We start from the raw sequence: 14,918 nt of genomic DNA on the forward strand, positions 1-14,918 counted from the left end.
CCACCTTTTAAATAAGTATTTGTGTGTTGGGTTGTGTTACCAAAAACTGAAAGAACTAAACTACTGTACTTGCAGAAATCTCTTCAAGGCGACTAAGACACTTTGTAATGAGACGGCTTACAACTCAAATATTTTGTTGAAATTGACTCCGGCGGTGGAAGCCTACGATTTTATAAATATAGATCGTTGGTGGTTGTTAGTGCTGACCGCCGCGCTTGGACGAGGTAGTCGAGAACTTGCAGTTGTAGTTGTAGTTTTATCACGTAGTGTTCCATGCTCAGTGATGGCCGTGTGCGATGTGCACACTGCAGCCGCCTTCACTGGCGAAGAACCAGCAAATTTGGCTACGGTCAAGGTAAAGGTGCTCGCTTCAAGAGGATAATGACCGCTGCAGTTGCAAACACTGAGCACGTTACACATCCGTTGCTGAAAACGCTCCACCCATGAAGACTTCGTATCATCATCATCATCATCATCATCATCATCCGCAGATAAGGCTCTCCGAACATGTATATGATTAAGAATCTCTACTTTGCGCAGTTTACTGACGAATTATTGCCTTAAAAAATTTACATATCTTGAATCGCAGTTGATAACAACTTGGGTACGTCGATATACACTCCTGGAAATTGAAATAAGAACACCGTGAATTCATTGTCCCAGGAAGGGGAAACTTTATTGACACATTCCTGGGGTCAGATACATCACATGATCACACTGACAGAACCACAGGCACATAGACACAGGCAACAGAGCATGCACAATGTCGGCACTAGTACAGTGTATATCCACCTTTCGCAGCAATGCAGGCTGCTATTCTCCCATGGAGACGATCGTAGAGATGCTGGATGTAGTCCTGTGGAACGGCTTGCCATGCCATTTCCACCTGGCGCCTCAGTTGGACCAGCGTTCGTGCTGGACGTGCAGATCGCGTGAGATGACGCTTCATCCAGTCCCAAACATGCTCAATGGGGGACAGATCCGGAGATCTTGCTGGCCAGGGTAGTTGACTTACACCTTCTAGAGCACGTTGGGTGGCACGGGATACATGCGGACGTGCATTGTCCTGTTGGAACAGCAAGTTCCCTTGCCGGTCTAGGAATGGTAGAACGATGGGTTCGATGACGGTTTGGATGTACCGTGCACTATTCAGTGTCCCCTCGACGATCACCAGTGGTGTACGGCCAGTGTAGGAGATCGCTCCCCACACCATGATGCCGGGTGTTGGCCCTGTGTGCCTCGGTCGTATGCAGTCCTGATTGTGGCGCTCACCTGCACGGCGCCAAACACGCATACGACCATCATTGGCACCAAGGCAGAAGCGACTCTCATCGCTGAAGACGACACGTCTCCATTCGTCCCTCCATTCACGCCTGTCGCGACACCACTGGAGGCGGGCTGCACGATGTTGGGGCGTGAGCGGAAGACGGCCTAACGGTGTGCGGGACCGTAGCCCAGCTTCATGGAGACGGTTGCGAATGGTCCTCGCCGATACCCCGGGAGCAACAGTGTCCCTAATTTGCTGGGAAGTGGCGGTGCGGTCCCCTACGGCACTGCGTAGGATCCTACGGTCTTGGCGTGCATCCGTGCGTCGCTGCGGTCCGGTCCCAGGTCGACGGGCACGTGCACCTTCCGCCGACCACTGGCGACAACATCGATGTACTGTGGAGACCTCACGCCCCACGTGTTGAGCAATTCGGCGGTACGTCCACCCGGCCTCCCGCATGCCCACTATACGCCCTCGCTCAAAGTCCGTCAACTGCACATACGGTTCACGTCCACGCTGTCGCGGCATGCTACCAGTGTTAAAGACTGCGATGGAGCTCCGTATGCCACGGCAAACTGGCTGACACTGATGGCGGCGGTGCACAAATGCTGCGCAGCTAGCGCCATTCGACGGCCAACACCGCGGTTCCTGGTGTGTCCGCTGTGCCGTGCGTGTGATCATTGCTTGTACAGCCCTCTCGCAGTGTCCGGAGCAAGTATGGTGGGTCTGACACACCGGTGTCAATGTGTTCTTTTTTCCATTTCCAGGAGTGTAGAATTACTGTATTTTCAGCTTCAATATTTGTACAGGCATGTGTCATCCTGTAATCATCTCTCACATTTCTTACGTTCTACCACATTCCTCGTTACGTTATTGAACGATATCCGAAGTATCGGTCACCATGGGAGTCTTTCGTGGAACTTTTCCATCAGTATGCTTTCTTTTCAATGAATAGTTCAGCTGAAAGCTACAGCAACTGCACGTGAAGTCATTTTCTGTAATTCTTTTGTTGCTTACACAGCAAAATACATTATTTATGAAGTTCCAACATACTGCTGGAGGTTAAGACCAGCAACCTGCGTTATTAAAATCTTCATTTTCCTTCAGCATCGGTCAAAGTTGGGAAAGTAGTAATTTCTTTCTAGTTTCGGACAATCACGTCCATTTTCAAAGCTTGGACTTAGAGCTAAATGTAAGAATATAGTTCTCACCATTGTACAAGGGAGTAAACAAAAATGCATTATTCGTCATCATTAACCATTACATAGATACAATATGACAAAATTCGAATTGCTGAATACAATATGAATTCTTTCCAATCGAACGCAGCAAAACAGGCAAACTGCGTTCGATTGGAAGTTTTCACACTGTATGTTCACACGAGGTTTATCACGTTATATATATACAGTATAATGGTGAGGAATAATGCTTATTTGGTTACTCACTTGTACAATGGTGGGAACTGTATGATTACATACTTACATTCTCACCTTATATGTCCACACACTACATTCGTAGTGTCCCTACACAAGACACTCATTACTCGTGGAAAACATTTTTACCAAGTCCCGTAAGAGTTCAGGTAATACGTGTGCATCTGCACAGAAGGAGGTCATAGCCGGTATTGTCAGAACTATATACTTATATGGATATGGTTTCTGTTCTTTCGGACATGTCCGAGAGAACACACACCATATCCATATAAGTATATAGTTCTGACAATAACGGCCATGACCTCCTCCTGTGCGGATGCACACATATTACCTGAACTCTTACGGGATTTGTTAAGAATGCCTTCCACGAGTAATGAGTGTGTTGGGTAGGGACACTACGAATGTAGTGTGTGGACATATGAAATGAGAATGTGGGTCTCGTGGGAGGCGCGCGCGAGATAGTCCCTGCAGTAGCACTATTCTCTGTGCCCTCGGTGGCTCAGATGGACAGAGCGTTTGCCATGTAAGCAGGAGATCCCGGGTTCGAGTCCCGGTCGGGGCACACATTTTCATCTGTCCCTGTTGATATACATCAACGCCCGTCAGCAGCTGAAGGTATTAATATATAATTCTAATTTGTATGATTACAGGTCGTGATTTCAGAATGGACGTGACTGTCTGAAACCATCCACCACAAAGAAATGGATGGGTACTGAAGGAAAATGAAGTAAAAAAAAAAAATGCAACTTGAACAAGGAACTGGCTGTAAATGTCAGCTGACAGATCTCTGACCCTGCTACGGCCACGAGCATAGTTGGCTTAGTTGCACAACACACCATTCCTGGAAAAAGGGGAAAAGGATGCTTCACTATCTCTGCAGATCAGGAAGATGATGATAATCTGATTGCCAGAATGCCTACATGTGTCACAGAAATATTTGGTCCAGCGAGGCAGGAATTGTTAGCTCGCTGCTACGTAGTCGACGTGCTATTTTGTCCGTGATGTGAACGGCTGCTGTAAACATCATCATCCTCTCTACTTCACAGCTTACACCAAGTCCACTGCGTCGTGGGCAAGTTTGAGAGCTGACGGAGTCACCAGACGCTAGACGCATGGCGTCACGGGCTGTTTTTTAAACCTCGCAGCCTGGGCACGCGCGGACCTGTTAGCAACGCACCCAGGCACCTGTCTGCCTTCCCGCAGTGCCGTCACCTTTAACATTCCGCAGGCACCGAGAGCAACAGAGGCTGCGTTAGTTTCAAGAACCCCAAATCTGATGGCCACTTGTAGACCATTCACGTTTACACATATCTGGAATAACACGACGTTTCTAAATGTATTACCCCCACTTCACCGAATGAAGATACATCGGGCTTCCGGTTACTAGCTGTGGCGCATTAAATTATGAATCCAATGCGCTAAGATACAGTTTCCTATCAAGTGAATGATAATGTAGATGGTACCTGTGCATAATATCTGCAGCTGCAGATTAAGCTCTTTAAAGATGGATGAAAGAACGAAAGCTTTATAAAGAGTGCCTGGTTACTATGTCTCTGTAAGCAGTTTAAGTCACAGCCATGGACATCAAATGCCATAAGCGTGAATAAATTAATAACACTTTCGTTTTGTAGACTAACGACCTGGAGTAAAATCAAAAGTGATTGAGCCGACCAGGCGACACGTTTCCATTGTCCCATGGCTCAATTCCGATGATCTCTTGCCGCTGCAGTCGTAACTGATGATTTCGCTGGGTTGACATACGGACGCGTAGGGATCGCGTGCTCTACAGGGTATATATTTTAAGTTGACAAACCAGAATAGCTCGAAAAATAAGCTTCACTCGAAAAAACGTGTAGAATCCAAAGCTGATTAATTTCGAGGGGACATCTGCTGGTGCTAAAATTAGCCGGCGGAAAAAAATAAAATTTGTGTCAACATTTGTAAAACTAATTACTTTCTCTCAAACCCGACCTTATAGGCAGAGAAGGAGAGTTTTAGTTTTAGCGAATCAAAATGTACGAAGTAAATAAGTATCTTTTATTTATCCGTAACCGTTTTCCACGCAAAAATGAGAACATGGATTTTCTTGAATTACAGCGCCAACTACCAAGAGTGAAAACCAATGTTTAAGAGAAAATGTACGTAGTTTTGTATGTAGAACCTGATTCTGCACTAAAAAATGAGGGCCTCCCGCCCCATCCCCAGGGGGCTCGGGTGGCGGGCTAATTTTAGCAGCAGCAGAAGTCCCCCTCGAAAATAATGAACTTTAGATTCTACACGTTTTTTCGTGTGGAGCTTGTTTTTCGAGTTATTCTGGTTTGTGAACTTAAAATTTACACCTTGTATGTTCAACAGGGTGCGCTGGACAGTGTGCTGCGATACAGTTGGGCCTTCACTAGCACTGTATTCTGCCGTAAGATCTGCCACGGATGGCCGCTTACCCTGCTTCGAACAGCGGGCGAACCTGCGACGTCCACGTTCTGTGACGAGGCATGGACATGCAACACCTCGTCACCTACTCGTAGTTTCACCGTCTTCCAACCACTTCCCGGACCCACCATAACAATCTGTCCTAATTCAGTTACACATTTTCCTTACCACGGCACGTGCTCGCATCGCCGCCGGGAGGAATTCGTTCTCGTGTTGGGCAGTGGTCGTAATACCGGGTGATCAAAGAGTCAGTATAAATTTGAAAACTTAATAAACCAAGTAATAATGTAGATAGAGAGAGAAAAATTGACACATGTGCTTGGAATGACATGGGGTTTTATTGGAACAAAAAAAAAAATAACACCCCATATTGCTAGACGCGTGAAAGATCTCTTGCGCGCGTCGTTTGATGATGATCGTGTGCTCAGCCGCCACTTTCGTCATGCTTAGCCTCCCAGGTCCCCAGACCTCGGTCTGTGCGATTATTGGCTTTGGACTTACCTGAAGTCGCAAGTGTATTGTGATCGACCGACATCTCTAGGGATGCTGAAAGACAAAATCCGACGCCAATGCCTCACCATAACTCCGGACATGCTTTACAGTGCTGTTCGCAACATTATTCCTCGACTACAGCTATTGTTGAGGAACGATGGTGGACATATTGAACATTTCCTGTAAATATCATCGTATTTGCTTTGTCTTACTTTGTTATTGCTATTCTGATCAGATGAAGCGCCATCTGTCGGACATTTTTTGAACGTTTGTATTTTTTTGGTTCTAATAAAACTCCATGTCATTCCACGAATGTGTGTCAATTTGTATCCTATCTACATTATTCCGTGATTTATTCAGTTTTCAAATTTATACTGACTTTTTGATCACCCAGTATTTTGGCAGATCAGCATCCGTACACTGTCCAGTCACATTAATGTGACCATCTGCCAAAAGCCTGAATAATCACCTCCTGCAGCACGCGAGACGTGCAGGACGAGTCTGAGGTTATGGAAGGCCGATCATGCCGACTCTAGCGCCGTGGCAAGCTGCGCCAGGTTTCTCGATTGAGGATCCTTAGCGCGGACAGCCCGATCGAGATGATCCCACAGATTCTCGATAGGGTATAATTCCGGGGAGTTTGATGGCCAGGAGAGTACGGTAAGCTCATCCTCGTGCTCTTCGAACCACGCACGTACACTGCGACTTGTGACACGTTGCACTGTCCAGCTGGTAGATGCCTTGGTGCAGCGGGAAAACGAATGGCATGTAGGTGTGGACATTATACCCTAGGATAGATCCATACTTGTGTCGACCCATTGTGCCTTCAGAAAGATTCAATCACCTAGTGAATGCCCTCCAGCACGGACCATTCCGACGATTGTTTCAGGGTATTTGCTTTCAGACGTTTCAAGTTGTACACGCCAACGGCTCTCCGACCGATGGAGCACAAAAAGTGACTCGTCTGAAAAGGCTACCTGTCGCCAATCAGCGGACGTCCAGTTCCGGTATTGCCGGCGGCAATGGCCGAGCAGTTCTAGGCGCTACAGTCTGGAACCGCGCGACCGCTATGGTCGCAGGTTCGAATCCTGCCTCGGGCATGGATGTGAGTGATGTCCTTAGGTTAGGTAGGTTTAAGTAGATCTAAGTACTAGGGAACTGATGACCTCAGAAGGTAAGTCCCATAGTGCTTAGAGCCATTTGAACCATTTTGAACCAGTTCCGGTATTGACGTGCAAATTGCAGCCTCAGTCGCCGCTGAACAGCAGTCAGCATGGGTGCATGAACCAGGCGTCTGCTGCCGATATCCAAACGTAACAACGTTTCCTAACGGTCGTTGAGGAGACACTGTCGGTAGCCCCTTGGGTCATCTGAGCAGCCAGTTCCTAAACAATTACACGTCTATTTGCCCGTACAGGTCTCCGCAGCCGTTGTTCAGCCCTGTCATCTGTGGTCCGTGGTGCGCCACAGTTGCCTCGACGCCAGTTTTCTATGGCGCCATTTTGCCACGTTCGGTATACTTCAACCACGGCAGTATGCTAACAGTTCGCCAACTTGGCCGCTTTGGAAATGCTTTCACCCTTGCCCCGAAAGCCAATGATCATGCACTTTTGGACGTTAGATAAATCGCACCGTTTTCGCAATACAACAAATGTAACTTTTCCGCATCCCCCGATAAGTTATATATGCCCTCCACACCAATTGCTCCCAAGCGTCATCTGTGAGTGGTTATTGCACAGTGATGTCGAACATAGGCGGTGGTCAGATTTATGCGACTGGACCCTGTAGAAGAAACGATAACATCGTCCAAATGCGAACTGAAACGGACTTCCGAAAAGCATAAGTTTACAACCACGAACAGACTAATGGAATGCGCTAGTACGTTGATGACCATTTATTTTCCATTTCATGCTTTCACGGCACTCTTTTCAACAAGTGCGTAAAATGTTACGAAAATACTGGTCCGCCCTGCTAAAAATTCCGAGCGAACGGAAAATAAAACTGCTGGAATTCCCGATCCGACGAGTACGAAATTGCATGAGGTGATTAGCAGCGGCTGAGGGGTGGCAGATATCGGAATGCGGAACAGACCGCCGCTCGTGCCTGCGCGCCATTTGAATACCAAACGAAGCGCCTCCGACGGGGGTTGCTAGCCGACGCTTGCAATCTGCGCAGCTGCTGCTTCACAGGGACGCCAGATTAGGGTGGGGTGGCGCTCCTCTCGCATTCTTCCACCTCTACGTGCCGCGGTGCGCTCTCCCTTTGCCTCCCGGCAACGAGCTAAATAATGCTTAGTGAACGCGCAATACTGCTGTAGCTACTAGGGCTTGATTAAAATTTATAGCAGGCAACCAGAAAAGGAAAGAAACCGAGACTGATAGAATACCGGGTCCATCGGGCGGGGACGGGGTGGGAAACTGATCGTGATGATTTTAAAGGAACCATCCCGGTATTCGCCGGATGTGATTTACGGAAATTGTAGGAAACCTAACTGTGGGCGGGAAGTAGGGTGTGTGAATCCCACACCTCACTGATGGCCTCTGCAGGACTTTGATCGGTATTCCGACTTCCGTTTACCATTCTTCGACACAGGAGGTATTCACAGTCGGTAGACCTGCAATAAATCACGTTAGGCATAACTGGCATCATCTCCTTATCTACAGCGAGCTTCGTCCCATTATTCCGACATTTCCTGTGATTCATTTACGTACTAGTTTTGTTCGTTGCTACTTCTTCTGTTCCTTAAATTCCCCACCCACTGAACCCAGAAGTATGAAAGTAGAAAGATTTCTGTGATCTAGCGCTCCGTCTTATCTCTTCCGACGAAAATTAAATGATCGTATGGCGTTATTGGCTAGGATACCTCATCTGGCAGTATTCGCCCGCCTAGTGCAAATCTTATCATTTGACGCCGCTTCGACGACTTGGATGTCGATGATGATGATGAAATAATGAGGACAACACAACACCCAGTCCACGAGCGGATATAAACTCCAAGCGAGCCAGGAAAAGAACCCAGACTCCCTGCATGGCAGTCAGCCCCACTGACCACTCAGCTGTAGAGGCTGGCTGTATTTGGGGTGATCAAACATTTCAAATCGAAAACGCTGCAGGAGCATCGTTGCCTCTGCAGAGTGCGGCCGAATATTTATTGTCGTGAAGAAGGCGACGCCTTACAATTATATTATGTGGGCTGCATCTCCCATCAGGCCATCGTGCTTGAAGGGTGACACTACTTTCTAGGCATCTTTACGTGCTCACTGTGCGTTTAGAACTGCAAAGAGCGATGTGACGCATTCGACAGACATACTAGAGACACCGCTTCTGTGCAAAGATTCATCGGATTTCCACTGTGGTTTCCATTTCACGCTCGATCTGACTCCAGTTTCGGAACAGCATCCACACAGTATCCGTTAGCAGAAACTATAATGTCGGTGCATTCCTGTGCATTAAAGTAAAATGTTGAAGAGTTGTGGAGCATTTAATTGCACAAATAACTTCGGGAAAGTAAGAATTATTACTTATAACAAGTACGTGGATCTGTGTGGATGTTTCATATTTTCCAATGAAAACAGGTCTTTCGAATCCTGCCTCGGGCATGGATGTGTATGATCTCTATAGGTTAGTTAGGTTTAAGTAATCCTAAGTCTAGGGGACCGATGACCTCAGATGTTAAGTCCCATAGTGCTTAGAGCCATTCTGAACCTTTTTTTTCCTTTTTTCAACGACAACGGCCATCTCGAGAATATACACGGAAGCACCAAGGAAGCCAGTTTAGGCATGCGTATTCAAATACAGAGATATGTAGACAGGCATAATACGGGTGCTGCGGTCGGCAACGCCTATATAAGACAATAAGTTTTTGACGCAGTTCTTAGATCGGTTACTGCTGCTAGAATGCCAGGTTAGCAAGATTTTAGTGAGTTTGAACGTGCTGCCATAGTCGGCGCACGAGCGATGGGACAAAGCATCTCCGAAGTAGCGATGAAGAGGAGATTTTCCCGTACGAACATTTCACGAGTGTATCGTGAATATCAGGAATCCGGTAAAACATCATTCTCCGACATCGCTGCGGCTGGAAAAAGATCCTGCAAGAACGTGACCAACGACGATTGAAGAGAATCGTCCAGTATGACAGAAGTGCAACCCTTCCGCAAATTGCTGCAGATTTCAATGCTGGGCCATCACCAAGTGTCAGCGTGCGAACCAGTCAACGAAACGTCATCGATATGGGATTTCGGATCCAAAGATCCAGTCGTGTACCCTTGCTAACTACACGAAACAAAGTTTTACGCCTCGCCTAGGTCCGTCAACACCGACATTGGCTCGTTGATGACTGGAAACGTGTTGCCTCGTTGGACGAGTCTCGTTTCAAATTGTATCGAGCGGATGGACATGTACGGTTATGGAGACAACCTAAAGAATCCATGGCCCATGCATGTCAGCATGGGACTGTTCAAGCTGGTAGGGGCTCTGTAATGGCGTGGAGCGTGTGCGACCGTAGCGGTCGCTCGGCTCCAGACTGTAGCGCCTAGAACCGCACGGCCATTCCGGCCGGCCACGTACGTAAGCATCCTGTCTGATCACCCGCAACAATTCATGTCTATTGCGCATTCCGACGGACTTAGGCAATTTTAGCAGGACAAAGCGACACCCAACACGTCCAGAATTGCTGCAAACTGGCTCCAGGAATACTCTTCCGAGTTCGAATTCCTCCGCTGGCCACCAAAGTCCCCATACATGAACATTATTGAACTTATCTGGCATGCCTTGTAACGTACTGTTCAAAAGAGATCTCCACCCCCTCGTACTCTTAAGGATTTATGGACAGTACTGCAGGATTCATGGTGTCAATCCCCTTCAGCACTATTTCAGACATTAGTCGAGTCCATTGCACGTCGTGTTGCGGCACTTCTGCTTGCTCGCGTGAGCCCTACACGATATTAGGCAGGTGTACCAGTTTCTTTGGCTAAGCAGTGAATGTGAATCAGGCAAGCAAATAAAAAAAGCCGGTCGTTTAGACGCGCTGCAAATTGCCCGTCTCTGTAAGCTTCCGATCGCAGCTGAGCGTTGAGAGGTGAGCTCTCCCACGGCAGAGCTCCATCGCCCCCCCCCCCCCCCCCCGGCTACCCACGACAACTCTGTAAGCGTCAGCAGGCTGTCAGCGAGACGTCACGTGCAGGCGCCGCAGTCAATTAGCGAACCGCGCGCCGAGCGCAGCCCGGGGGCCGGGGGCGCAGGCCGCGATCCGCGGAAGCTGTCAATTGTGCCGCGACGGCCGATCAGCGTAATGGCCGCTTCCTGATCACCGCCGTCCGGCCGCGCGGGTCATCTCCGCGTTCACACCTGGCAATTCCGTGCCGCGACCTCCACCAATCCTCACAGCCTGAGCCAACACGTGTGCCACGTGTCAAAGAGGTATTGTGACACACCGTTTCCTGGCCGACCGTGTGCGATAGCCCTGTCTGCTGCTGGAGACTCTTGGGACCGTATCAAGCTGCAGAGGAGATGGGTTTTTTTTTTCAGTTTGAAGGTGACAGTTTGGTGTTATCCCAATCCTCTCAAATGGGCTGTAGTCCGAACCTGTATGGCCGGTTTGGAAGCAGAGAAATTTTTCCCGTGACGGTCGGTGTTTCTACCATCCGTTGCAGAAAGACGACAAAGAAGACACTCACACATTCGTCTCGGTATATGGATGATATGTTCGCTATATGGACTCATGGAGAAGAAGAACTGTCTGAATTTCTAAATTTGCTGAATAATACACTACTGGCCATTAAAATTGCTACACCAGGAAGAAATGCAGATGATAAACGGGTATTCATTGGACAAATATATTATACTAGAACTGACATGTGATTATATTTTCACGTAATTTGGGTGCATAGATCCTGAGAAATCACTACCCAGAACAACCACCTCTGGCCGTAATAACGGCCTTGATACGCCTGGGCATTGAGTCAAACAGAGCTTGGATGGCGTGTACAGGTACAGCTGCCCATACAGCTTCAACACGATATCACAGCTCATCAACAGTAGTGACTGGCGTATTGTGACGAGCTAGCTGCTCGGCCACCACTGACCAGACGTTTTCCATTGGTGAGAGATCTGGATAATGTGCTGGACAGGGCAGCAGTCGAACATTTTCTGTATCCAGAAAGGCCCGTACAGGATCTAGAAACTTGCGGTCGTGAATTATCCTGCTGAAATGTAGGGTTTCGCAGGGATCGAATGAAGGATAGAACCACGGGTCGTAAAACATCTGAAATGTAACGTCCACTGTTCAAAGCGCCGTCAATGCGAACAAGAGGTGACCAAGACGTGTAACCAATGGCACCCCATACCGTCACGCCGGGTGATACGACAATATGGCGATGACGAATACACGCTTCCAATGTGCGTTCACCGCGATGTCGCCAAACAAGGATGCGACCATCATGATGCTGTAAACAGAACCTGGATTCATCCGAAAAAATGACGATTTGCCATTCGTGGACCCAGGTTCGTCGTTGAGTACACCATCGCGGGCGCTCCTGTCTGTGATTCAGCGTCAAGGGTAACCGCAGTCATGGTTTCCCAGCTGATAGTCCATTCTGCTGCAAACGTCGTCGAACTGTTCGTGCAGATGGCTGTTGTCTTGCAAACGTCCCGATCTGTTGACGAAGGGATCGAGACGTGGCTGCACGATCCGTTACAGCCATGCGGATATGATGCCTGTCATCTCGACTGCTAGTGATACGAGGCCGTTGGGATCCAGCACGGCGTTCCTTATTGCCCTCCTGACCCCACCTATTCCATATTCTGCTAACAGTCATTGCATCTCGACCAACGCGAGCAGCAATGGCGCGATACAATAAACCGCAATCGTGATAGGCTACAATACGACCTTTATCAAAGTCGGAAACGTGATGGTATGCATTTCTGCTCCTTACACGAGGCAGCACAACAACGTTTCACCAGGGAACACCGGTCAACTGCTATTTGTGTATGAGAAATTGGTTGGCAACTTTCCTTATTTCAGCACGTTGTAGGTGTCGCCACCGGCGCCAACTTTGTGTGAATGCTCTGAAAAGGTAATCGTTTGCATATCACAGCATCTTCGTCTCGGTTAAATTTCGCGTCTGTAGGACGTCATCTTCGTGGTGTAGCAATTTTAATGGCCAGTAGTGTGTCAATCCACACATACATATTTACACTGAGGTGACAAGTCACCGGATAGCGATATGCAGTAATAGAGATGACGGTAGAATCGCGTACACAAGATATAAAAGGGCGGTGCATTGGTGGAGCTGGTACTTGTACTCAGGTGATTCATAGGAAACGTTCCGGACGTATTTCTGGCCGCACGACGATAAGTAACAGACCTTCAAAGTGGAATGATAATTGGAGCTAGAAGCACGAGAGATTTCATTTCAGGTATCGTTAGGGAATTTAATATTCAGAAGTCCACAGTGTCATGATTATGCCGGGAATATCAACAGCCAGGCATTACCTCTCACCACGGACAACGCAGCCGCTGACTGGCTTCACTTAACGACCGAGAGCAGCGGCGGTTGTGTAGAGTTGTGAGTGCTAACAGACCTGCAGTGACGCGTGAAATAGCCGCGGAATTCAATGTGGGACCTACGACGAACGCACAGTGTAGCGACATTTGGTATTAATGGGCTACGGCAGCAGTTAGCCAACGCTAACCACACATCAGCTGCAGCGCCTCTCTTTGGCTCGTGACCGTATCAGTTGGACTTGAGATAAATGGTAAACAATGGCCTGGACATATGAGTCCAGATTTCAGTTGGTAAGAGCTGATGGCAGGTTTCGAGACACCACGAAGCCATGGACCAAAGTTGTCGAAAAGGCACTGCGGAATCTGGTGGTGACTCCACAATGGTGTGGGCTGTCTTCCCATGGCATGACTGAGTCCTCTGTTCCAACTGAACAGATCACTGACTGAAATGATTGTGTTCGGATACTTTGAGACCATTTGCAGCCATTTATCGATGGAATTTTTATGAATGATTATCTGGCATGTGACCGAAGCACAACTACACTCCTGGAAATTGAAATAAGAACACCGCGAATTCATTGTCCCAGGAAGGGGAAACTTTATTGACACATTCCTGGGGTCAGATACATCACATGATCACACTGACAGAACCACAGGCACATAGAAACAGGCAACAGAGCATGCACAATGTCGGCACTAGTACAGTGTATATCCACCTTTCGCAGCAATGCAGGCTGCTATTCTCCCATGGAGACGATCGTAGAGATGCTGGATGTAGTCCTGCGAAACGGCTTACCATGCCATTTCCACCTGGCGCCTCAGTTGGACCAGCGTTCCTGCTGGACGTGCAGACCGCGTGAGACGACGCTTCATTCAGTCCCAAACATGCTCAATGGGGGACAGATCCGGTGATCTTGCTGGCCAGGGTAGTGACTTACATCTTCTAGAGCACGTTGGGTGGATACATGCGGACGTGCATTGTCCTGTTGGAACAGCAAGTTCCCTTGCCGGTCTAGGAATGGTAGAACGATGGGTTCGATGACGGTTTGGAAGTACCGTGCACTATTCAGCGTCCCCTCGACGATCACCAGTGGTGTACGGCCAGTGTAGGAGATCGCTCCCCACACCATGATGCCGGGTGTTGGCCCAGTGTGCCTCGGTCGTATGCAGTCCTGATTGTGGCGCTCACCTGCACGGCGCCAAACACGCATACGACCATCATTGGCACCAAGGCAGAAGCGACTCTCATCGCTGAAGACGACACGTCTCCATTCGTCCCTCCATTCACGCCTGTCGCGACACCACTGGAGGCAGGCTGCACGATGTTGGGGCGTGAGCGGAAGACGGCCTAACGGTGTGCGGGACCGTAACCCAGCTTCATGGGGACGGTTGCGAATGGTCCTCGCCGATACCCCAGGAGCAACAGTGTCCCTAATTTGCTGGGAAGTGGCGGTGCGGTCCCCTACGGCACTGCGTAGGATCCTACGGTCTTGACGTGCATCCGTGCGTCGCTGCGGTCCGGTCCCAGGTCGACGGGCACGTGCACCTTCCGCCGACCACTGGCGACAACATCGATGTACTGTGGAGACCTCACGCCCCACGTGTTGAGCAATTCGGCGGTACGTCCACCCGGCCTCCCGCATGCCCACTATACGCCCTCGCTCAAAGTCCGTCAACTGCACATACGGTTCACGTCCACGCTGTCGCGGCATGCTACCAGTGTTAAAGACTGCGATGGAGCTCCGTATGCCACGGCAAACTGGCTGACACTGATGGCGGCGGTGCACAAATG

At 48.8% G+C, this 14,918-nt stretch overlaps 1 protein-coding gene and 1 non-coding gene across 3 annotated transcripts in view; one reads left to right on the plus strand and one right to left on the minus strand.

Annotated features, from left to right (window-relative positions):
- Positions 1–14,918, minus strand: part of LOC124594412 (protein FAM43A) — a 623,045-nt gene that overhangs the window by 410,904 nt on the left and 197,223 nt on the right. The gene's annotated exons all lie outside the window — the stretch shown is intronic.
- On the plus strand, positions 3,188–3,262 carry Trnat-ugu. Its single transcript has one exon. It is a non-coding gene; the product is annotated as a tRNA-Thr (tRNA).

Source organism: Schistocerca americana, chromosome 2 (genome assembly GCF_021461395.2).
Source record: "Schistocerca americana isolate TAMUIC-IGC-003095 chromosome 2, iqSchAmer2.1, whole genome shotgun sequence".
NCBI lineage: Eukaryota > Metazoa > Arthropoda > Insecta > Orthoptera > Acrididae > Schistocerca > Schistocerca americana.